General features: G+C 38.2%; 1 long non-coding RNA gene across 2 annotated transcripts; it reads right to left on the bottom strand.

The window, feature by feature from the left end:
• Positions 1 to 204: 204 nt before the first annotated feature.
• On the bottom strand, positions 205 to 9299 carry LOC146889702 (uncharacterized). 2 transcript variants are annotated; one of them, XR_014999904.2, is made up of 3 exons: positions 9137 to 9299; positions 2685 to 3608; positions 205 to 2538 (listed from the first exon to the last, which is right to left on the bottom strand). It is a non-coding gene; the product is annotated as an uncharacterized LOC146889702 (long non-coding RNA). The 2 variants fall into 2 exon arrangements; XR_014999903.2 differs by having other exon boundaries at positions 205 to 3608.
• Between the last annotated feature and the right edge of the window lie 17649 nt (positions 9300 to 26948).

Below are 26948 nucleotides of genomic sequence, written 5' to 3'. Positions count from 1 at the left end.
ATCCTTCCTTCCTTGTCAGGGACATTTGACATTCTAGGGGATTCAGATAACTCAATTTTATAGTTTGAACTTGCAAAAAAAAGTTGCATGGCAAATGCTACGGACCGGCTCAGGGGTGCCACTCAGACCATAAGGGAATCAGGGTGAAGGCACAGGAGAAATCAGGATACGGCGGAGGAAATTGACAGACAGTCACTCTCAATGTATTTTTGAAAATGCTGCTGTGATTTACTTACTTCAGTGCAGGATTATATTTTTTTTTACAATCAAAGAACTTGGCAAAGGCATACATCATCAAATCATAGAACAGAAAAGAACAGCATAAAACAGTTTACAAAAAGAATCTTTGAAGATGCTTTGACTTGGGTACAAGGACTTCTGCTCTCTCACACTTTGCAAAACAAACTCTCTCCTCTTGCCTTCATGGAGATCACTGCCCTTGAGCTAGACCATCTTTATCAGCTTGCAGGTGGCTGGTTGGTTTGAGTTAAGTGACCTTGTGTGCCTGGGTGAGAAAGAAAAAGGCTACTATCTCCCTGGGAAAGCTTTCTGCTAGGAAAATTCTAATACATAGTCTTGAATTTCTCTGAAGTTTACTTTATATCACTAACCTCAACTCTCCTCCCTTCTCAATTCTCAGGCTCAGATATTGTCAGCTTAGGTTAGGTCTTTTTTTTCCCATAAGAAAGGTTTCATAGGCCTTCTATTTACAAGTGTACATATTTCTCAGGCAGATGCCTAAGGCTTCTAAGGTTTTTCTTAGTAAAATTAACTCCTTTTGTTCCACATAATCAAGGAATTGTCCTAATGATGATTCTGCCAATTCCCAGAACTGGCTACTTTTTTAAGGTTTTAATTAATAGTGGAGTAGAATTCAAAAATGTCCTCAGCAGTCTTGTTTGTATCCACAACTGCCTGGAATAGTCTGATCTGTTAGCAATATGCAAGAATCACAAAGAACACACAGACAAGGGAAAAGACAGACGTATGACTCCAAGGACAGCCAGGTCGAGTCAGTACTAATTGCGACTCAGGTGGCATTACACCACAACTGATTGCCACGGGGCAGCCAGGGACTCAACTCCGAGGAGCTCGGATCCCTATCCTCTGGCAACACTTGCCCATCCAGTCAGCATTTCTGCTACACTGGCGAGACAGCCGTGGATGTAGCAGGCAAATATGTCAGGTGATGCTGGTGTACCTCTTTAATTCCAGTACTTGGGAGGCAGAGGCAGGCAGATCTCTGTGAGTTCGAGGCCAGCCTGACTACAGAGTAAGTCCCTGGACAGCCAGAGCAGTTACAAAGAGAAATCCTGTCCAGATAAAACAAACAAACAAAAAGAGTTACAGAAAAATAATCACAAATTTTCAAATGTATTTATGGTTGAAAGTTACTTTATTTCCAGTTTTTCTCTTATATTAAAAGTCGTTATAGCATAGATCCTATATTTTATCTGTTAGGGTTGACTGCTATAGCAAAGAACTATAACCTGACATGTCATCAACAGAAATCTATTTCCCACACTTTTGGAAGCTGTGGTCCAGGATCAGGGACAGGTGAGGCCCAATTAATATCCGACTTCTTGCTGAAACCTTGCATACCAAGGGGCAGGGGCACTCTCCAGAACCTCATCAATAAGGTCATTAATCCCATTTGAGAAGGATCCATCCTCAGGATGTAATCACCTCCCAAAGACCCCACTTTCAAAATCCCCACTTGAGAATTGGGTCTCAGCACATAAATTTACGGGGAACAACAGGCCTCTCAAGTATTTGATCTGTTATGATGCTCATTCATCACTGATGGATATGCCCATTCTTTGCATGTTTTTAAAATTAAAGGTATTAAGATTCTTTCAAAGCCTTTCTTTATCACAAACTAAAGTTTTGTTTATTTGACCAATCTTCCGTAGAAAACTATTTTATTTTTATTTTCACTAGATTTTTGGGGGGGCAACAGTTTAAGTTCAGATTGAGTGACTGAATATAAAGTTCAGAGTTCACACACATTTCTTACACCCAGAGCTGCACAACCTCCCATTATCACCATCACAGTGGTTCATGGGGCACAGGTAATGGATTTGCGCAAGCGTATCATTATTTCAAATATGTAGCTTGTATTAGGCTTACTCTCAGACTTATACTTGCTATAGATTTCGTCAAAACTTTAACTATGTGCAATGGATTAATTCATAGGTAGGTGGAAAGACACTGTGTGTGTGTGTGTGTGTGTGTGTGTATGTGTGTGTGTATACATATACATATATATGGACACATACATATGTGGGGAGATGCAGATATTGATAATACAGTATCAGGTTGTCTTCTTTCCATTAACAGTTTTTCTTAAGTTTACTTCCAGTCTTCATAGCTTGACAGCCCATTTCCTTCTAGTACTGAATAATATATTGTCTGTATGTGCTAAAGTTCGCTTGTCCATTTATCCACCGAAGAGCATTGTGGTTTCTCTTCTTGCAGTTATCAGCCAAGTAAGCATCCGGATACAGGCTTGTGTGTGGATATAAACTTTCAACCCATCTGAGAAAATGCCATGGAGAATGATTAGTTGCTGGATCACCTAATAGTGTGTTTAGTTTTATAAGAATCTGCCAAATTGTCTTCTAAAAATGGCCTTCTGGTGTCATTAGCAATGAATTACAGTTCTGGTTATTCTGTATGCTTACCGGAACTTGGTGGTGCCAGCGTTCCAGATGTGGACTTATGTTAATAGGTAGCTAGTAGTTGTTAGTCATCGTTTCAATTGAAATTTTGTAATGGCACGTGAAACTGAAATAATAGAAAAAGTGAAATGAGGTCCTGTGTACACAGTGTCCTGGTTTTCCAAGTAATTTTACATTTTTTATTCTTCCTGCCTTTTTTCTTCTACATTTATAGGTAAAATCTCCGTGTAAAAATCCCACAAGTCGTGTAAACTGTGACATCAACTCCTCTTCGAGAAATTTTGCTTTTGCCACTTCTTGTTCATTGTAGAACATTGACCTGAAAGCCTAACTTATGATCACTTAAGAGAAGAATTGGTGGTCACCAAGAGCCATCTTGTGCTTTCTAAGAATAATAAGCCATGCTGTCTTTGTGACATATTTATTCTCGGCTCTAACTCTCTACCCCCACTCCCCGCTCACCTTGTTTCTTGCTGACTGTTTTCAGTGCTCTGCCGTTACTCTTTTTGTATACTTTATCCCATGCTCAGTGTCAGGGCAAATTCTTAAAGTCAGCATCGAGTGCCAACTACACATGAGTAGATAGGAATCTATACCAGTCAGTGTTTCCAAAGATGATATATTATCAAAAATATATCAATTATTTTACTTATAGTAGAATTTTTTTTTTGCAAAGTTCGGGTTAGTCTCCAGTGTGCTGTATTAACCATTGGTTGTAACGAGGTGATTATTTTATAATTGTATATTTAGAGAGGAGGACCAGTTCCTCTATATTGTGTTGGCTGTAAGCTAGTGACCATCTTTACATCTTGCTCTCTTCTGCTCATTCCATCTGACATGTGGAGATAATGAAGCAACCATATTCTCCTCACCAGCTTAACTTAAACATTGCTTGCTATATAAGCCTGAGAAAAATGGCCAAGGTATCTGAAAATAGAAAGAAAGTATAAAATAAGTTTTGGGAATCAGCAAATAATCATAAGATTGGGAAAAAGTATTCTTATTTAAGAACTTTTCACAAATAGCTATCCAAAAACATAACCAAATTTTAATTAAACATAATTTACAAGTACTATAAATAGCCCCACTATATATGACTATAGATGTCCATATGTGAGTTTGTGGTTTTTGTTCTTGAGATAGTCCAGCTTGGCTGCCATCCCACTTTAGCTTCTCAAGTTCTGCGCTTACAAACGTGTGACAGCCTTGTCTGGCTATCCACAATGCTTTTCATTGCACTTAAACCATTACTTAGCTGGTATATTAACCAAAATATTATCACTTTACAACTGCCACCCACTTATTTGACTTAGAGATTCAAGGCAAATAGTTTCCATACATTTTCGGAAAGAACTTGTGTTTTCCTTCAGCTCTGCAGTGAGGTCCTCCTGCTTCCACTAAATTCTGATTCCTCTTTATCCGAACCATCTATGGTAGCGTCAGGAGTCTTTCAATCCTTTTCACTCCTGTGTCGATTTATTTTTCTCAACAAATTATTAAAATATTTTACCACTTCAATTTTTTTCTCTTATAATTATATTTCATCATGTCTCATTATAATTAGGGTTACAGAAGGACCCGCTTTCACAGTTTGTTTTTTTTTTATAATACTGGAGCGCAATTATTTTGTCTACTTTTTTAGTTTCTGATGCTCCTCAAACCCCTGAAATTGGGTCTCTGCCTTCGTGTTATTTACAGTTACCTTGAAAAGGTGTCTTGGTCCCTGTTCTGTTGCTGTTAAGAGACACCGTGGCCAAAGCAACTCTTACAGAAGAAAGCATTTAATCAGAGGTTTAATCCATTATCATGGTAGGAAGGATAGCAATGTATAAGCAGGTGCTGGTTCTGTAGCTGAGAGTTACATTCTGATCTGTGAGCAGGGAGAGAGCCTAGGTCTGGGATGGAATTTTGAAACATCAAAGCCCACCCCCAGTGACACATTTTCTCTAAGAAGGCCACACCTCTTAATCCTTCTAATCCTCTCAAATATACCACTTTTTGGTGACCAAGTGTTTAAATGTATGAGCCTATGGGGTGCACTCTTATTCAAACCACCACAAAATGTACAAAGATGACTTCCTAATGTGTTTGAATGTGCTGTGCTAATATATCTCATTTTCTAAGGATACAGAACCCTGAAAGTCATCGGCCCTCTTCCCCATTACCTCTAGCTCATCAGTTGCCAGGTTGACAGATCACTCCTCAACTTTATTCTGCCGTTAACATCATTTTTATATAATCAGTTGGCCTGACTTATGCTCAGTGTTCAGTAAATATTCACATACATACACTCATCTGTCCCACGCTTCCTCTCACCAGCAAGAACCATGCGGGACACAGGATCCTTCTGCAGAAAAGCTTTAATGCCCCTTGGGAGAGAGAGCATCAGCCAACATGGCGGAGACCCAGGACAAGGTGAACCCAGCCCTTATAAAGGAAACAGTCCCTGCTTCGGACGTGTCACCCTTGGATTGGCCCGCTGTCCATAATCCCAGGTGATGCCTTGGGAGTAGGCGGGGACAGCAGTGGGAAGTTACTGAGCACATGTGCGTTCACCTGGCGGCGAAACAGGATGTCAGCGCCATCTTGTAATGGAGCATGTGGCTGCGGTCCTCTACACTCATCTACCCAAGAAGAGAAACTTTCTATTCAGTATTCAAGTCAGTATTTTAGATGTTTCTGTTACTTTCAGCACACTAATTGAACCCCTAGACTGTGAGCGTTTCTCTTCTCTTGGTTTACTTGCTTTCCTTGGTGCAGATAGTAGACAAACTGTTCATAATATATTTGTCTTGGCTTGTAACTTAGTTTCAAGTTTACAGTTCCTTAAATCATAACTTGCATGAGCGGGCCTAATCCACCTTTAAGGTAAGATGATATGTCTCCTCTTTGCACACAGGGGCCCAATCAAATCTGGAGCTTTCTTACTTTCTTTGAAGATCCAAGTACAAGTATCAGGACATATTTATTTATATTTTTCAGGAGGTTTATAAACTTTTTTGTTTAAAAACTCACTTTTTTTTAACATTCAGAAGCATTTCTATTTCTGGGACTCTGTAAAACCCTAACATTTGCCTCTAGCCATTTTCCTTAAGTATCAACTGCTACTACATTATTTCTAGCTAGCTTCTCCTGTTCCTAAAAATAGGAAGAGAAGCTGAGAAAGTCTACTGCTCTGGGGAACTCGCTTATCACTCCCATAAGAAACAGGAAATGTCCTATTGAGATGCTGTCATAAAGCAAGGCGCCCAAGCACTACAAACCTTCTAGTTTATATCCTTCAATCACAAGAGAAATATTTGATGAGCACTGAGTCGATGAGTGTGTAATCCTCACAGGAGACCTTTGAAGTGGGTACCATTGCCACCTTCCCAATGTCAGTAGAAAATAGAGGCAAATGGTATATCATAAGCCATATACTATAATTTCTTGTCTATATTTCTTATTTGCAGACATCTGTGAGATTCAGCACTAACAAATTCCATCTAAAACTTTAACCAGGTGCCTATTATGCTTGAAATTTTCCCTCCTTTGCTCCCCAGTGCATAGTGCACTTAAAAAAGTTGGCCCAGAGTCAAATATGAGTAATATAAATGGTGTGTGATATGAGAAATAAACATTGTTCAAAACATTCAGATATGCTTTCTGCCCAAATAAGAAGATTATTGCCCCGAGAGGAATTTCCAGCTTGTGTTTCTATTTGGTTATTCAACTGGAGGTATTTTGTAGCATAATCCCTGAAAGAATCCAAAATATAAGGGAATAGGGCCGAGGCACCACTGCCCCCTGGAATTATGGGATGGTACAGGCATTGATCAAATTTCTGCTTCATGGCTGACACTGGGCTGGAAGCAAACATTGAAACCCAAGTGACTTTAAAGAGCTTTGGAGGACTATTCCTCTTCAGAGTCAGTTAAGAGTGAGTGTTCTTTCTGTATGCCTTCACTGCATATCAGACTGTGTGACTCTAAAGTTTACCCAAACCTCAGGATGGCTGTGAGCGAATCACACTGCAGACAGGAAGCGGGAACATGATGTTCAGTTTCGGTATGCCTTTTGTAGCTTTACAAGGAGAGTATTCAATTTGATGCCTGCCTCCTTAGTGTCTAGTCAAACATTATCCTGCCTTACAATTTGTTCTATTGATTTTTTTCAGTACTAGCTAGTAGTAGAGATTCTATTCACAATGGAAGAAAAATGTATTTCTGTCTGGGAGGAGCTTAAAAATCAGAGAATGTTTTAATTATACTACAATTTAGCACTAAATAGGACTACTGATTACTAGTTAGGGTTTGGTTTCAGAATCTACTTTTCCAATGAAGACAATGCCCTTAACCTTTCAAACCAAAAGACCCTAAAGTTCTCTCTTCAAAAATTTTAAAATTTATGTTGTGTGTGGGTTGTATGCCCATGTGTATGTGACTGCCCACAGAAGACAGGAAAGGGCATCAGATCCCTGGGACTGGAGTTAGAGGTGATTGTAAATCACCTTTCGTGGATGCTAGGAACCAAATCTTGACTGTTTGCAAGAGCATCAGGTGTGTCAACGACCGAGGCATCTTTCCAGTCCCTATAGGTATTAAAACTAAGGACCAGCCTCTACATGATCAACTCTCTCTGTCAGATTAGTCGAACAAGTCTTGGGAAGTCTCCCACTATGAAATCAAAATTACTCCAGAGAGAGTCATGTCTTGATAAATAACAAGGGCTACAAACAAAGGTATATAAAAAATTAAAGTGTGACACCATCAGTGTACAAAAAAAAACTGTAAGGAAAGGGCTTTTAGGATTTTCACTTTAAGATAGGAAAAATAGGGCAAAGAAATGGCTCAGTGGTTAAGAGCACTTGTTTTCAAAAAGGACTAGTGTTCAATTCCCAACATTCACATAGCAGCTTATGACTATCTGTAAATTCTAGGGGATTTGACATTTTCTTCTAACCGCCACTTGGACAAGGTACATAGTCATACATGGGGAGCAAAAACACTTGTACACATAAAATAGTATTAAATCTTTTGAAAAGATAAGCAATACATTAAAATATTATTGATGCTATAAATAAACTATAAAGAACAAGTTGAACAATATGACTACGTTAAAAGAATAAGTAAAAAACCAATAAGAGAAATAAGATGCATAAATATGATATCCACAAGACACAGAAATGGCAAAAAATAGGAAGAACAACTTGAAAAACCCGTATGAAACAAAACCTATAAAGTGTCCCATGCTAAGATAAGGTTTTAAAGAATCTGATGGTGATAGCAGAACCAGTCAACTCTGTGTGTTCCCAGCTTGCTTTCACCTCCCAGGTGTGCAAGGTCACTAAACCCCTTCTGAACATTTCTGAACCCTTGCAGGGAAGCAGCTCACAGCAACAGTGGCATTTCTTCTTTAATGTCTACTAGCTCCTCTCACTGCATTTCACATACTAACTCTAGTATCTTCCAAATGCTACACATGGGGCATCACTTCCCCATTTTACAGGAGTTCCCCAATACTCAAGAGTTGAGCATTGCTAGACACAAAGATGTGATGGTCACATTAGTACTCAACCCTCAATTCCTATGACTGCATAGTATCATCTTGTTATAGCTGGTCAGCCATAGGAAGTCATCTTGTCATAGGTAGCCAGCACTGGGACTCACCTTTCCTACCCAGTACTCAGTCTGCCAACATCATCTAAGGAGTACCCGCCACACAAGCTGGTTTAACATTTCATGCTAGTTTGTCTTCCAGTGAAACTGGTTCTTCCTAGCACGTCTGCCTAGGTAGCTTACAGACAGGCCAACCTGAAAATTATAATTGGAAGCTTAACCAAGCTTCTTTAACAGCATGAAGGGATGCCTCCAAATAAAGCAAATTAAAATGACAAAAGGCAATATGAAATAATGCACCCGTCAATCAGGGTGGGCTAGGTTCTATTGCAATGATCGGGAAAATTGGATTTACGTCAATTTCTTCTTCACTCGATGCCTGTCGTGGATTTAATTGACTGAGTCTCTAGGGTAGCAACTGCCTTGCAGGTGGTTAGTCAGCAGTCTGCTGAGATATGAGTATAGGGATAGCTTCTTTTCAGCATACGTTTTCACAGTTTCTGGGAAAGAGAGAGCTGCCCAGCCTCGCACTGACAACTTAATTTTCTCCACACAGACAAGAGATATCTATATATTCAACCTTCCCCTTCTCAGCATGTCTATAAGGAGAAGAAAAACAAATATGAATGGTGGTAAAGTAATCCACACTTGGGGTGGGTAAATGGAAGGAGAAAGGGATGGAACAGGGGAATGAGAAAAGAAAATGAAAGAACACGAACAAACCTGGAATCACCAATGGATACTGTACTATGGTTGTGTAATGATTTGGTTATTCTACCGTCTTACCTCGGGGTTTTCATGCTACAAGTTATTCTAAGATTTTCATGCCAGCGATGCAACAGTACAGGAAAGATTTACCTCTGTCTGCCACTGGTCTCAGAGCTGTTGCTCCCTTTCTGAGCGTGTCTGCAGGAGGCTGAGGCGAGAGAATAAGTAAGAGCCCAGTGGTGGGAGAGGGCAGCAATATCACAGATTGCAAGAGTAAGTCTCTTCTGAGTCTTTCTTCCTTCAACTGTCTGTGGAAAGAAAAATGTCGAACGGGTGTATGTGCTTTAAAGTTGTGATGTTGTGAACTTTCTTCTGCTTGTATTCACAACAGCCAGTGCTTCTAATATGAAACAACTTTACCATTTTAAATTTGGGCCGCGTTTTCTTCTTTCCCCTGACAGAGGATAGATGTAAAAAGAAATAGTGGTGGAAAAGCCTGAGAAACAATACGGTTCTTCAACTCTGCTCACAGGCATGCTTTTCTTTGTTGTAACTAGATTACATGTAATCCAGACTAGAGTTACAATTGAATTGATACCAGATGGTATTCTACATGCTCCCAAGGGAGAGAGGTAAACAACAACCCAGCTACGAACCCTTCCATTTATAATGGTGACCTGCATGCAAGACACACAAAGGCAATGGCAGGGTGAAGCTTGTGGGCACAGGCCAGCACTGTCTGATTGGAACTAAGGTCCACTCCAGGAGATGGAACCCAGGCCTGACACGGCTTCGGTGGCCAAAACCCTGAGAGCAGATAGGCCAAGGACCCAGAGGAAAGCCAAATACTACCGTTCTGCTAAAGGAATATAGAAACAAAAAGACTACTCACCCTATTCTACTATACTCACAGACCAGCGTCTTGCTCAGACATCATCAGAAAAGCTTCGTCCTGCAGCAGATGGGAATGAATACAGACTCACAGCTGGACAATGTGCAGAGAGAAAGACTTTGTAACACTCCATCCTAAATGGGATATCTCCATTAATTCTCTCCCATCATAGCTCACAGAACCCTTTGGAAGAGGAAGCAAATAGATTGTCAGAGCTAGAGGGGGTGGCGAGCACCAAGCAAACAAGGTGTTTGAATCACAGCAAGACCAATGCGCGTATGAACTCACAGAGACTGTGGCAGTATACACAAGGTCTTCTACACAGGACTGGACCTGACGGGGTCCCAGTGTTGAGAGGGGAAATGAACACGAGCCCACACCTCCAACCCAGAAACTATGCTTGCTTGATAATCACTCACAAAAGAAAAAATAGTTTTCTCTAATGGGGTCTCACTTGGTATACAAACCACTCTTAAGGCCAGGCCTCATGCCCAGCGGTAGATGGCCAGCATAATAAGATGAACTCAGTGATATTTTGTGTTTGTTTTTTTGTCACATAATGATTTGTCTAGGCATTTATTTTCTTCCTTCTCCTTTCTTCCCTTCTTCCTTCCTTTCTCCCTCCTTCTTTCCTTCCTCCTTCCTTCATCCTACCCCCCTCTCCCTCTGTCTCTGTTTCTTCCTTACCTCACAGGTATTTTTCATATATATCATGGTTTCTGATTTTGCACTTATAGGTGATTTCTCTGTGTACCAAGGTATGTGTCTCTATGTCTATACGTGTTTCTTGTGGTTTTTCTTTGGCTCTTTGTTTTTCTGTTTGTTTTGTCCTGTTCTGATTTGTCTTTATTTTATCTTATTTTATTCTTTTAAAAATATTTCCTTTAGTTTCCTAATGAGAGAGCAAGAAAGGATGTGCATTTGAATGTGTGGAGAGATGGGGAAGATCTCTGGGGAGTTGGGAGAGGGGGAACCATAATCCAAGTTTATCATATGAAGAAAATCTATTTTCAATAAAGAAGAAAAAGAAATAAAACTGAACTGAATTGGAATTCCTAATTTTTTATGTGCTCGTGACAGGTATTGAAGAATATGTGCACACAGTGGTAAAAATTCAAGGGAAAAAAGCTTTTCTGCTATGAATTTTTGACTGTGCATGCCTATTCTTATTCTGTATTGCATCTTGGTCAGCAGGCAAATTTTCCAGGTATTAGTATTCAGTAGAATTTAATTTAATTCAATTTACTCCTACAGTATGATACAGATTGTTCCCCTATACCAACACTGCCCTCTCTAATCCTTACAGTAGAAACAAATACCTTGGGTATGAGCCATTAATCTTAATTGAATTTCCTAGTCTATTAAGAACTCCAACTCCTCTGTGGTGGGAGTAGACCACAGAGGTCTGAGATGATGTCATCTTCATTCTTGCCACTTCTCTGGCTGGCTGCACCTTTGTGGTACTCAAGCCTAACTCTTCAGTGATGGGCGAAGGTGCAGATTCCATAGTCTGAGGCACATGGAGCACCACTTGGTCTGCACAGAGACACAGTCGTACACTACCTTCCAGCTGACACATGGGAATCCCACTTGGGTAAAGTCCTAGCAAGATGGCCAGGGCCTTACCACCTTCGGCTTGTTCATCACTTGTGAACAAGTCACATATTCTTGAGAGCAAATAAAAGTGACCCCATCAAAGATTTCCACACTCCCATATTTCTAGCCTGTTAATGTTGGCAAAGGTTAAAGTTGAAGAGGAATTAACGTTTGCTGACCAGCTGTCCTGAAATTACATAAATTGTCCTGATTATTTGAGTGGGCTCATGTAATTATAAGTATCTTAAAGGTAATGGAGGGATTCTGTAATAAGAAGGGAGCCTGTTTGTGTTTCTCTGTCCCGCCCGGCTCCCCAGCCATTTAGTCCCAGAGAAAAATCACACTGAGAGCTCTGTAAGTTATAAAGCTGATTGGCCCATTATCTCTAGCCTCTTACTGGCTAACTCTCTCATCTAGATTAACCCATTTTTCTGATCTAAGTTAGCCATGTGACTCAGTACCTTTTCCAGCTGGCAAATCACATCCTGCTGCTTCAGTGATCTGGGCAGGAGTGGGAGAAATCATCTTCCTCCTTCCCAGAATTCTCCTGCTCTCCCTGCATCATTTCCACTTCCTGTCTGGTTTCCCCGCCTACACCTCCTGCCTGGTCAGGAGGTTTATTTAAAACATGATTGACAGAATACAGATAATTCTCCCGCACCAGGATTCAGAAGAATGAGTCAGATTGGTGATATAATGTAAAGTAAGGGTGCCCACAGCTAGAAAAGTCAAAGATGCGAATTGTCTCCTAAAGCCACTACAAGGGAAAGCATCTCCTCTTCCCATTTCAATGTTTGATTACTTTCTCTATTACCAACATATCTAAGCCTGAACCGTGGTACAGCCTTGGAGCTGGGGGACTATGATGGGAGGATGTAAAGCTTTTATCACGAGAGCCTGTTTCAATGCATCAAACCAAAACCAGAATACAAAGTGTCACTACCTTGGTGTTGGATTGGTTTGGGTTGGGATTGATTTTAGAATTTGAAAATACCTTTCGATCACAAGTGGTTGTCAAGTCTGTTAATGAGACTTGAAAAAGCCAGCGAAGTTCCTAATACCCCTCTCTCCTTCTTCTCTCTTTTCCTTCTTTCTTCACTGAGATCTTCCCATATGTACATTCTTAGTCTGTAAAATACTTTTAAACATTTCTTTGATAGTTTCTTGCTTTTCATTTCCATTTCCACTGTATTCTGAGTCTCTGAATAGTGGGCTTCTGTGATCTTCTGATTTGGTTTCTTTTTTTCTTATCCATTTTTTTCTCTTGCTTTCTGGAAGACTTTTATTATGGTGTGGATAAAAATGATCCCCATAGGTCCATAGGCAGCTGCACTATTGGAAGGTGTAGCTTTTGTTGGAATAGTTGTGGCACTGTTGAAGGAAGTGTCCCTTAATTTTCTTTCTGCTGCTTAAGGATCAAGATGTAGAACTCTCAGCTCCTTCTCCAGCACCATGTCTGCTTGCAAGCCTCCTGTCATGACCATAATGGACTAATTCTCTGAAGCTATAAGCCAGCCCCAATTAAATGTTTTCCTTTACAAGAGTTGCCATGGTCATGGTGTCTCTTCCCAGCAGTAAAACCCAAGACAGCTTTTCTCAACTGTGTTGCCACACTTCTATCAGGGTCTTCTTACCACAATTCTAACTCTTAAGAGCTCCTCTGTTCTCCATGGACTTTAAAAATAGTGTCCTATTCTACATGCACGAGTGATGTGTATATATTACTATTCTAAAGGAGTGAGACTTTTCCTCTCAGTTGGGTTGGGGAATAAGTAGTCATCTGGCAGAACTGGGGGAAATCTAGGGGTCTAGCTTCTTTTAAAATAGGCTCGAACCCATCTGATGTGTCTTTAATTTTAATTTTATTCCACATGGTTAGAACACTTAACATGAGCTCTCTCCTACTGTAGTTTTACAAAAAAGTTATGGTAGATTTTAGCCATACTGTGAATTACAGATACGGGAACTTACTTGTTTTCTTTCCATTATGGCAAAATAATGAATTTTATTCCCTGACAACCACAGTTTTATTTAATTGTTAAAGACACTTCATTTTGATGGAATTGAGTAGTATTTGTCAGTGACCAACTTATGTCACTTAGTATAATTTTTCAAGTTTCACCTATGCTACATTGGGTGAATGCCTAATTGCATTTTCTTCTTTGTATACTATTATTTTTTTGGTGCTGGTGATTAAACCCACAGTCTTGTGCATGTTAGGCATGTATCCACATCCTGAGCTGGCCCCCCACCCAGCCCCCAAATTTTTAGAGAACAATAGTTAATGGATATTTATGGTGTTTCCTCCTTTATTGTGAATAACAACAGAGTAAACACGGGAATACATATATCTCATTTAAATTCTCTGGAATAAATATACAGAAGTGTGATTTCTGAATCAGGTAGTGTTTAGAGTTCAAAGCATTTTTCAGAACTTTTCATTGTCTTTTTGGTAGAGACTAAATTCTTTTGTATCCTCACAGTGATGTTTAAAGATTTGTTCCCCCAAACCTCCCCAAAAATGTATGTCTTGATTTTTTTCTATACATCCCAGTAGATTACAGGACAGCTCTGCTACCCTTGCAAGGCTGCTCTCTGTTCAGTCATCACTGTATTTATTGTGGCTAATTCCCTTTTAAACAAAAGAAAGACAAGGTGTATGCTTTCATTCCATCCATTTCTCTTCATTATAAAAACAGTTTATTCTAAAATTGCCAAGAAGATAGTGATAAAACCAGCAGAGCATTGATTAACAAAAAAATGAAACATTGTGATATATTTTACTATCCTTTCTTTCCAGCCTTTTCTAGAATATATACACATTTTCAGAATTATAATCAGGTTTCTAAATTATACTATACTATAAATAACATTCCAGTAGAGATCCACATGCATAAAGATATCTTTAAAAGTATTTTTCTCCTTGTGGTAAATGAGTCGAAAGACGATTATAAGCTGAAGGCCATGCTGTGCTTTAAAAAATATTTTATGCTGGGTTTTAGGGTTTTGCTGTGCGAAGATGTCTAAAAAATGCCATTTGTGTGTGGAGGGAAGACAACTGGGTGTAGATATAAACTGTAGAAATTTCAATTTTCTTTTGAAATAAGGAACAATTGTTTCTGTTCTAATTTCCTCCAAAGGTTTCTAAATTAAGATATCTTCCTGTGGGATGATATTAACGAAGGAGGTGGAGATTTGGGGAACTCTCCTCCCTCTGATTGGAGTTAGAGAATGGAACTTCAACCTGGCTTATATATAAATCCTAAGAAGGAAAGACACTGTCACTAAAAATATAAGCTTTTAATGTAAAATAAAAAAAATAAAAACAAAACTTATGTTTAGCCATTAAATGTCAAAAGTTTCTCAGTAGATTCCGGCACAGTAATTTAAAACAATAGGCCATCGTCTTTGGGTGCTACTGCTGTCATAAAACAGCACGACCAAAAGCAACGTGGGGAGAATGAGCTTCTTTCAGCTTATGGTTCCAGGCAATAGTCCATTACTAAGGGAGGTCAAGGCAGGAGGCTGGACACAGGTACTGAAGCAGAAGCCATGAGGAAATTATGCCTACTATTTGCTTCTTATGGTTTGCAAAGCTTGCTTTGTTATAGCACGTAGGATGACCAACTCAGGGTTGGTACCGCTCATAGTGGAGCTGGACCTCCCGTTTCATTCCTCAGTCAAGAAAACATCCATAAGCCAATGTGGTGGGGCTTGAGTGAGGTTCCCTTTTCCCAAATGAGCCACAGACTTATGTCAAGGTGACAAAACACCTGTCGGCCCATCCAGCAAGGAAGACAAAGCCGAGGATTGTGCTGTGCCTCCTACCCAACCTTTGGGAGCACAGCTTAAGGGTGGGGTTGGCTGTGTGTGTGCCTAAGATCCAGTGCCTTACTCAAAAGTGTCTGAGACTAGGAGCGCTCTCACTGGAAAAGACAAATATCAGAATCCACCTAAAGAGCACTTCTGTATTTCAATGGGTTTTAAATCCCCCAAAATTATTCTTTTTCTTTATTCATATAAACGCTCTTGTTGAGTCATTTTAAGTCTTTTTTCATAAAATTACTTAGCATGACAAATAGCTAAGGTAATAGTTAAGACTGGAAACGCACGTAGGGACAATTATAAACTAATTTGCATAATCTCCAGCCCAGTTTAACCATTGGAAGGAAGATGTAGAACCAAAAGCAAACAAGAAGGCAAGGCCTGTTAATTTCAGAAGTGTTCATACAGTCTCTGTCAGCTCAGGCGAAAGGACTCATCACCCGTGTGTTCTGAGCATTGTACTGGACACCATGGGAGTGGGAGAAATAGGAAGCAAGAATTGTGAGTGATGTCTGTCCTTCCCTAATACCATTCATTTCATGACTACTGATCAATACTAGCCTGCCGAGCTATAGATGAAACACTAGATGGACAGATGTATCTTTCACATTTTTGTTCTTTGCAAACATAGTATGGTGATGTTCATAAGTTTTTGTTCAATATATATTTTTTAAAAGAACTGCGTGGTTGTTGGAAGCAGCTAAATTTCACTGTCTATTTGTTATGAAACTGAGGGTTTTTTAATTAAAAATTTCTTCATACAATATATTTTGATCATGTTTCACCCTGGCCCCCTCTTAGAGTTTTTTTTTTTTTTACTAAGATCCATAGTCTTTTACTTTTTAAGAAAAAAAAACCAGATTATAATTCAGATATAACATTAGATTTTACTTTATTATAAATAGAAATCTGAATAAAGAGTAAAAAGGGGAAATAAATATTTCAGGATTTCAAATAATAATACAAATCTAATAAAACATACTATCCATTTAAAAATGCACAGGCGTTTAAAAAACATACGAACTCCTTTCTCTCTCTGAAAGCAAACTCAATTCCCAGGCAATGCTGTGGAGCAAGGCTAACACTTTCACATGTTTTATGAGGCAAGTGTTCCCCACAGGCAATACCACCTAGTTTTTATTATCTAATTTTTAATTTTTATTTTACTTTTGATTAAAATATAATTACACCATTCTTTCTCTCCTTACCCACATCCCCCAACCCTTTCCCACCCTCTCTCTCTCAGTCATGACCTGTTTTTCTTTAACTATTATTGTCGCATATTTATATAAATAAATATACAAATACAACCTGTCTAGTCTGTATGTCTATTTGTTAGGAATTGCCATTTAGTACTGGATAATCCAATTAGGGGACTTATTTCTGGAGAGGACTATTTCTCCTCTCAGCAGTTGGTTTCTTCCCAGCAATTGCCAAAAGTTCTTCATTTAGGAGTAGAGTCCTGTGAGATTTCGCCCACTCACACTGGATGTCAAGTAGTGTTGACATTGATTAGGTCTTATTTAGTCTTTCATATCGTTGAGATTTGATGGGAATAGTTTCCCTGTCATACCTAGAAGACACAATTTCACAACAAAGTTCCTGTTTCTCTGGCTTGTACAATCTTTCTACCTCCTCTTCTGTGATGTTCTCTGAGCCTTAGGTATAGGGCTTGTGTTGTAGTTGTATCAGCTGGGACTATGCTCCCCAAAATCAGTTATTTTTAGTATTTTTGACCACTTGTTGTTTTGTTTTTTTTTATAATTGTCTCTGGGGCAAAAAACAAACAAACAAACAAACAACAACAACAACAACAAAGAACTACTTTGATGAGAGGTGAGGGGTGAGATACTTCCTTCTGTGGGTATAAGGATAAGCAGTTAGGAATTGCTGTGGTTTAGTGGCAGTTGTAGATTCTTCTTTAAAATCCATGACCTCACAGGACAAGGGTTGACTACATCTCCAGTACCAGGCTTGATTCTTTTCATCTAAAGTGGGCATTAAGTCCAATTAAACGCTACTGTTTATTATACCTTTAGTGATATCATGCCCTACTTGTCATTTTTGTGAATCATTGACTCTTTCATATTCTAGCTAACATACTGACCTTTTCCAAACTGCTCTTCAGGACAAGTGAGTGCCAAAGTACAATGACAGAGATCTACATTGTTGGTGAGCAAGGTGGCATAATTGTTAAAATAATTTTAACCTAAATTTCACAATACTAATTGTGTTTCAAAGTAATGTCTTCAGCCAATTCTAAATAAATTGAAATCAGCTTATATTTAAGCTTAATTTTACTGTAACATAAAATAACACTATACAATACAAGTATTATATGTACAAGTATGAAAAGACATAGAACTTATCCCCTCTCCCAAAAGATACATGTTTTTGGATATGTGACAAAAATTATGTAATCATACTGATATATCCTCAGCAGTATCATAAACTAATATAAATCCATATTTTAACATATGTTATCCTTACAAAACAAGAAATGTGTGTGGTTTGTACATATACAGAGAAAAATAGTAATACAGGTAAAAATTTTGGTTGCTGTGGTGGTTTGAATGAAAATGATCCCAACAGGTCATTTTCATAGGGAGTGGCACTATTAGAAGGTGTGGCATTTTTGGAGTAGGTGTGGCCTTATTGGAGAAAGTATACCACTGGGAATGGACTTTGAGGTTTCAAATGCTTAGGCCAGGTCTGGGTTACTCTCTCTTTCTGATACTTGTCAATACAGGTGTAGAATTCATGGATCTTCTCCAGCACCATGTCTGCTTGCTCTCTGCCTTGCTTCCCTCCATGATGATAATGAACTAAACCTCTGAGCTGTAAGCCAGCCTTAGTTAAATGCTTTTCTTTATAAGAGTTGCTGTGGACATGGTGTCTCTTCACAACAATAGAAACCCTAACAAGGACAGCTGCTCTAGGTCACTATAGTTAACACAAATAATAGTGAGACACCCCGTATGGTAAAATTATATTTTTATAGAGTAGCTTTTTTTTAAATATTTATTTGGGACATTCTCAGTGCAATGCACTATATGCCTTGATTAAATCATTAACATGTGCATTGCTTTTTCATAATGTGTCTCTTGAAAATTGGCTGTTTTGTTTTAAAATAGCAGGCAGTATCCTTTCAATTTATTTAATTCCCCATTTGAAAAACTATAATGAGATTTTAAATATCAGTTAATATAAAGGGTTTATCATGTCATGCTTTATTTTTAAACTATGTGATGAACTAATGTAATAATTGATGTCAAGAGAAATTGTATTATTTCCATGCCAACTGTTCCCAAAGTTAAGTTACTCATTTATTTTTGGACTTGTTATTATCTCAGTTTTAATTATGTAGAATTAAAAGTGAGATGAACAAAATGAGGCATTCGTTGCTGGAAGCACACTCTAAGGTTTCTGACAGTTATGGCATCATATTGATTAGCTTTGATTGTGAGAGAAACAGGAGAACACCCCGAATGTGACAATTCTTCTGTGTGGATTGGGTGTAATTTAAAATTTTTTTATACCTTCTATGTCATTATGCAAAGCATACCATCAAATCAGAAATTAAGTTATTACGCTGCACTTTAGCCCAATTTGACAAGTTTTATGCTTCAGAACACAAAATTTGTATTCAAAATATTTTGTTATCATTGTATAAATATAAGACTCTTAAAGTTTTCACTGTAATATAGAGTACAGAAAAACAATGTAGCTTGTGAGTCTGTAGATAGATAAGAAGAAATGGTGTGTGTGTGCATGTATGTGTGTGTGCATGTGTGTGTGCGTGTGTGTTGAGAATGAGGCAAGTACTACTGAGATCATGAAAGTCCTGTTTTCCTATTTGGAATCAGCACTATTAGGGTAGCATAGTGTGAAATGGCTCATAAAGAATGTGCTAATGCAACACACATGCAGAAAGAAAGCATTTTCATACTTGAAAATGATGGGTTAGAACATTGGAAGTAGATATAAAACTTATGCTGTGGCTGGATCCTTCCCACACACCAGTAAAGCAGGTGTTGTCTACACCCAAAAAAGATCCAGGCCGAACAGAAATGATTAAAATTGATGACACCAAGCAGAGAACTTAAGAATGATATTCCAGATTTGAAAGATTTTGAGATACATTTGTCCCTTGACCTTGCAAAGACATTGATTTTTTATTTTGAACTTGTTTATAGAGACAGAATTGCTAGCCAGAAATTATGCAGTACTGAAGAACAACCAAAGAGCAATGTTCCAGAGATCCTAGAATATGAATAAAATCATGAGTACAGTTTTGGAAAAGGTTTTCCAAAGTTTTATATTTCAATGACTACCAAACATCTGATGACTGTAATGGGACTTCCAACAGGCAGAAAGACAGGCACTTCCACATTCTCCGTAGCTCAGTGTTAATTTATAAAGGACCACTGCTAAAATTCTGTGTGGTTCCATTTGATTCTGTGCACTGTTGGATCTGATTTTATTACAGAAATGCAGTAGGATGAGAGGCACAAGTTCTATGCTGCACGCTGACTTTTCTACTTAGAGTTAATGAAAGTGATGAGGTCATTTATATAAATAGAAGTCAACCTGATTGTGATACTCAGGCAGAGAAGCTTTGTGTAGGGGTCTTTGCAAAAAGTTTGTTGCCCTGTGAGAGTTATGCTGGAGGTCTCCAGTACACTAAGTTAACTCTTGTCCACAGCAGCCCTTTCCAGTAAAATTCCAAAGCTGTTGGAAACATCTGCATGTCCCACATGGTAGCCACCAGCAACGCTTATAATGACGTCAGCATATCTGAACAACAAAACTTGTGTTGAATTCATTGGTGTTTAGCTTTGGTTTTACAGGACCACATATGACTGACGGTTACATTACAGGGCAACACAGATGCAGCACTGATCTCTCATGAAATAGAGTTGATGGACACAGGAATTTGAACTTAACTGTTCTTGTAGGAAGGCGATGTCATTGTTTACAAAAAAGATAATCCTGGGCAGGGTAAAATAAAAGATTGCTGTTCCTCAAGAGAACTAATGGTAAGGCAAATTAAAAGGATGATGTGGATTTTAAGCAGCTAACATCAATAAAGGATGAAGTGTAACACAACCCCATATTTAATTACCAGGGGCACCAATAGAAATGTAATGGACGTCGTTCAACAAGTCTTGGAAGTGGAGCAGAAGCTGAAGCTTGAATGAACAAACAATTTGAAACCTCAAGGATTTAGAAACTAAAAGGTATTATAGGAACAAAATCTTACTTTCATGGGCCATGGACACTTAATTTTTTAAAAAATTTAAGGTGAAATAAGTAACTATTTATGATCTGAATGGAGGAAAACTTTCTATATTATCATTTGAAAACATGGATAAAGCAAAAGACTTCCTGTCTCGTAAGGTATTTTGGGCTGCACTTAACATCTGAAGCAGTGCATTCTGGGAAAATGAGTATCAGAAGCATTAGAGTAAAGATAAAGTTGTAACAGGAACTAAATCACAATGGCACAGCTTCCAATGTGGTCAATGAAAATTCAGTAACTCAAGGTCTTAGTCAGTCTTTCTTATTCTTAGTTATTTTATGATGAGACACCATGAACAAAAGCAGGTTGGGGAGGAAATGGCTTATTTTCAATTGCTCTTCTATATGACAGTTTGTCATCAGTGGCAGTCAGGGCAGGAACTCAAAAAGGGTTGTATCTGGAGGTTTCTCTCCCGCCCATCAGTCCCTAATAATCACTCTGAGGTTTAGTATTAATTATAAACTGTTTGACCTTTTTGCTCAGGCTTATTATTATCTAACTCTTACAACTTAAATTAACCTATTTCTATTATTCTGTATTTTACCACGAGGCTCGTGGCTTGTTATTTCACATCTTGCTTCTCCCGTGTCCGCTGGCATTCCTGTCCTCTCTGCCTTATTTCTCCCTATATTCAGTTTAGCTTTCCCACGTGGCTACATTCTATCCTGCCATAGGCCAAAGCAACTTTATTCATCAACCAATAAAAGCAACACATATTTGCCGTGTACAGAAGGACATCCCACACCACAGGGTAGCAACCTGGAGGCAGGAGATGATGCAGAGGCCCTGAAGTAATGCTACTTACTGGCTTTCTCCGTATGGTTTGCTTAGCCTGCTTTCTCACAACAGCCTGTGAGTTGCACTGCCCACAATGGGCTGCATACTTCCATATCACCAATTAAGAACATGTCTTACAAGTGTGCCTATATCAAGTTCTTATGGAAGTAGTTTCTCAGTTCAGGTTCCCTCTCATCAGATGACTTTAGCTGTGTCAAGTTGGCACAAGACCAGCCAGCCCACTAATGGTCCTACCATGAAAAATAGGCCAAGAAATACAGGTGAAATTTATTTTTGGTATTATTGGACTGATGAATAAATAAAGCATCATTATAAAGCAGTTCAGTTTTCTAATATTAATCTTATTACAACTCTAAATAATAATAGCTTTTATTCCTCTAGGAGGAGTGACAATTCCTCAGTTAATATTGAATTCACTCCTCCCTTGCTTTCTGAAATAATTGAAAGGTAAAATTTGCTATACTGAAAATGCAGGAACATCTCAGGAGAATCTTAATCTTTGTGGATTTATATATAAAAACAAATGCTCAATAACATTTTCTTAAAATGAAATAAAGGGGTAAAAAATGACAGAAACAAAAGAAAGAGGTAGAAAGATCAGGGCATTATAAAATAAAGCAGGAATTTGAACTTAGTCAAGGTATTTCCATAAATGAGTATGATATTCAAAATAAACTTGAATGGCTTAATGAACAATTCCAATTTTATGATGAGGGGCTGTAAGACAGGAAGTGAAAATGATACAAGGAGAGTAGGAAAATTCTGGGGAGAAAGAAGTTGATTCCTCCCACTCCTGCCCAGATCACCAAAGCAGCAGGATGTGAGCTGCCCCACTGAAAAAGGTACTGAGCCACATGGCTAACATAGATCAGAAAAATGGGTTAATCAAGATATGAGAGTTAGCCAGTAAAAAGCCTGACCTAACAGGCCAATCAGCATTATAACTTATAAAGATCTCTTATGTGATTTTACTTTGGGACTAAACAGCTGGGGGGGGGGGCGGAACAGAAACCCCAACAAACAAACAGCCCCTCATGTTACATCAAATAACTTTTAAGAGTTATTCATTAGGAGAATTTATCTATATACATACTTACAAATAAAAATGAATTGGGGCAGGAGGTATAATGGTTTAAGATTTAAGAACACTTATTGCTCTTACAGAAAACCAGGGTTCTTTCCTTCCCCGTACACATACATGGTGGCCCCTGAGTCTGGAACAGAGGATCTGATGCCTTCTCTCCTCTGTGGGACTAGGCATGCATATGGTACACAAATGTACATGCAGGTAAAACACTAATACCAATAAAAATAAAACCAGAAATAAATCCTCAAAAACTAAAATAACTTATAAATTTGGTACTAATGAATAACTCATTAGCAATTCATTAGCAATTGCAGGAACAACTGGAAAGGTCTAGGGATAACCTAACTTCAATAAAAACTTGCTATACAATAAATATAAAATATCAAACGTTTTATTTAAAAGATGATTTAATGTTTAAAAGATGTTGGGACAGCTGGAGGATCATTTAAACTAACTGAAAGTTTTAATCCATAATTTACATTTGACAAAATGTAAGTCAATTTGATATTTAAACATTTTTTTAAATGTAACCATCAGCATTGCCTAACATCTATAGGAAATGTTTTAATAATTGAAAACTTAAGGGTTTCCCATGAATATTAGGCCCCCAGCACACACATTTTGGAACTAACTGAAAGCATATTTTTTCATGTAAAAGAAGACCATTATCATAGTAAAAGTGTGAACAGACAAATAGCAAGCAATAGCTGCAATTCACACCACAGATTAAAGCATTCTTCCTAAATTTCTTTCCTGCTACAGAGAAATGAACCTGTAACCCTTGAGACCAAAGGTTTGTTCTATGGTTTAGAGAAATGTTCCTTAGAGACCCAGTAACGAAGGCTTGGTTCTGAACGCACCATGCGATAGGAATGCTGAGTCTCAAGGAGGTGGCGGCTTGTGGAAGGAAGTTAGACCAAGTGCCTTAGAAGAAATATCTGCCGCTTCATCTCTTCCTCCCCAGCCTTTGCTTCCTGGCTGCTGTCAAGTAAGAGATTTTGCTCACTACTGTGGTATGCTATTGCACCCCAAGCCAAAAGCAACTGAACTTTCTAGAGCACGGTCTGGAACGTCTAGTGCAGAAAGCCAAAGAACAACTTTCCACCTCTAGGTTAATTTACTTCAATGACTAGATGACGTAACTTGATTAAAAACGGTGAACACACAGAAAGACAGACTGCAGAACAGGAAACACAAATGCAAAGTACCAGTCCTCCAAGTCCATTTTCAACTTCTAGGGCAGTCACAGACAGGATGGGAGTCTTCCCTGTGATACATTATCCTCACCTGTGCTACTCGTGTGAAAGGAGCCTCCATGTGCCTTCCATTACCAATGGGCACACACACTCTACCCACAATTGCCCTGAATTCTAAGGTAGGCATATCTAAAGTCCAATCTTCAAACAAACACGGGTCTTTAATAAGTCACTATTATCTATAAAGGGTAGAGACATAACAGAGAAGGTAATGAGCAGTACTGAATACCAAGCTTGCTTTCCTATTTCCACAGATCTGGACAGCCAGGACACTTCATCCAACGCTTAGTCAGGTTTGGTCAGGTTTCTGGAGCAAACACCCTAAAATAAGGGGAAAAAGAAATAAATCCAAAGCCAAAGTCAGAGAATGACAGAGTAGGATAAATTTTAATGCACAGTGGCTTGATGTATTTTAGATGCTAGATTATAAAAATGTATTTGTAGAAGGCCTTAGAAATCAACAGGCCTCTTGGTTAAGAAACTAAGTGTTTAATGTTATAGGTTGTATGAGTTGATATTCTGCTTAATATATTTAACCCAATTTAAGTCTTTTCCCTTGAGTTGGGTTTATACTGCTTTTCCTTATTTGCTTTAGTCTATATTGAATTTGTATTTATTTGTGCTGGATGTCTTATAGTGGTTCTTGTATTAATTCTTCCAGAGTATAGGCAATTAACATTATGCAAAGACTTGGTTTGTATATTACAGACACTTGTAATTTTGTGATCGGAGGAGTGGGTGGAGGATGGTGGCAACCTCCATGGAACTACTGAACGCAATTTGGAATTCAGAAGGAACTTGAGATTTAATTTGGCTATCATGTGGCTATATTAAACCATATGTCAATCTTAATCTTATTTGATTTGAAAGAACATTTGCTATAATCTTTACCAAAAAAATGAGATTTTTTTTTCTCCTGGCATTGAAAAATTAGTAAATGTTCAGTATCTTAGTTTAGTACCTATTTTACAATCTGTTAGCTTGGGGCAGAATGTGTGATTTTATTGTGTCATGCCCTGACCAGCTGTTACTTTATTATATAGGTATATTTGCTCACAAAAGAGCAAATATTTTTTTTTAAAAAACTACTGAAACATTTCCAATGGAGTGTCTGCCTAAAACTACTTCTCTTTGTTAGCCCCAGCCACACGGGGCGGGGGGGGGGAGGAGACTCCATCACTGAATGGAAAATTTCTTGCATTTTACAGTCAATTTTGGTGGGAACTGTCAGAGGAAAAACAAAAGCACATTTACATGAAATTACCTCATTAGACTTTGTAGCTGAAATGTAAATATTTTAGAAGTATTTTAGACAAAAGTGCATATTTTCCAAATCTTTTATAATAGTGAGGAATTTTTAAAAGTGAATCTCTTACTGGTAAATCCGTCCTTTGGAACTTTGCTATGTTCCTTTCATTCTTAAGCTTGCTAGTCTGTTAAAAAGCCATGTTTATCTGAACGACATATTTCCATCAAAGCTCTTGTTCTATATTTGGGGGAAAGGGCACATTTACTGCAATCAACATGTTTATAGCGAAAGGTGAATCATGTCCTCCTCTTCCTGTTCACACTTTTCCCCACATCGATGAAATGTTTTGCAAATTTAGACCATATGTGCCATCTGGCTCTGCTGTACATAATTCATGCACTGAGAGGGTGTGCAGCTACATGATAAAATTAGGAGGTCCTTGAGAGGTAGAGACAGGCCTTCTCTCTTGCAAGCTCTATGGATCCAGGCAGATTATTGACAGCTCTGGCCCCAGTGTTCTTATCTGTAGGATGACTACAGTAACACCTACTATAAAGCTATGCTACAGTCTAGGCCTGCAACTGGTAAGTGGAAAAAGCACTGCGTACATCTTTCAGAATTGAGCTAAACTGATCATTGGCTATGTTTTACTTGCATATAAGGCAAGGATAAACATTCATCTACTCAGTCTTTAGTAGACCAGGCTGACCTTAAACTCAGGGATCCGCTTACTTCTGACTTACCAGTGTGTGATTAAAGGTGTGTGCCACCACACCCAGGGATATTTTATCACTCAATAACAGTCACAGTTCACGACATAAGAATCAAATACCACCAAATATCAATGTAATTTTCAACTTAGATCCATTAAAAATGGACATTTATATCTAGACCAAAGAAAATTTAGGAAATGAACTTAGCTGTCTTGAAACATTTGCAGAACTCATAAGGTAGCCAACACAAATAATCTTTGTTCATAGAAAAGTCATCTGCTAAGTTTACATTGAGGTATTTAGATTGACACCCCTCCTTGGCTTTCAGTTAAGTCAAAGGATATAATCACATGACTGCTAAGAACCAATTTCCTGTAGTTTCCTCCTGACAGGGAGAAGTTTATAGTACTCAATTTCCTTATGCAGTGGTTATATTTCTTGCATTCCATTCCCTTTCTGGAAAAAGCTCCCACCTAAACATTGGGAAATCATCTCCATTCAATCTTAAAAAAATCTCTGCCAAAGTTGCTAGGCAAGTGCCAAGTGGCGCTGAGTTGTTTGGCTCTCTGGGCTGAAGTGAACAGACTTACACGGAGTCTGTATTTCCAGTGCAGATTCTGAGTTCTACAACTTCATACCAGATTGAAAATGTTCATGACCTCTAAATGATTTCATTAGTGAAATCGGTTGAAAAAAATAAATAAGAACATATGAACAATGTTAACTGAGGGATCATATTACTTATGTGGTGGTTTTAGCTCTCAAAACTTGTCCAAGTTTCAATTTTCAGTTTATTATCAGCTTGTTTTTTGCTTGTTTGTTTTGTTTTACTTTTTCAACAAATACATTTTTATGAAACCAACTTTGAACTTTTTGGAACTGTCAAAGTGTAAAAGCACATAATAAATAAAACAACTTTAGTGATTATTTTGTTGGTGAACCACTAAGAAGGTCTGTGCCATCAGCGGGAAAAGAATTAAGACATAGTTTATATATTAGCACAATGCTAGATGGAGAATTTTTATTAAGAATAATAAAGGGTCATTTTTGCTACAAGTTATTACCTAAATTTTGAATTTCATCATGTATTAATGCAAACAAGGTCAATTTGACTTCTTGAAATTTGACTTCTGAAGGAAAACTGAGGGGGATATTACAATATCTGACTATAGAGCTATCTTGTGTACAAAGCAAAGGTCTTGATGAACACTTAATATGCTTTCCAACGGTTCCTATCATCTTGT

This window comes from Myodes glareolus, chromosome 25, assembly GCF_982192425.1.
Source record: "Myodes glareolus chromosome 25, mMyoGla1.1, whole genome shotgun sequence".
NCBI classification, from domain to species: Eukaryota; Metazoa; Chordata; class Mammalia; order Rodentia; family Cricetidae; genus Myodes; species Myodes glareolus.
Note: the sequence above shows the minus strand (reverse complement) of the source record. Positions and strands in the feature narration are given on the sequence as shown.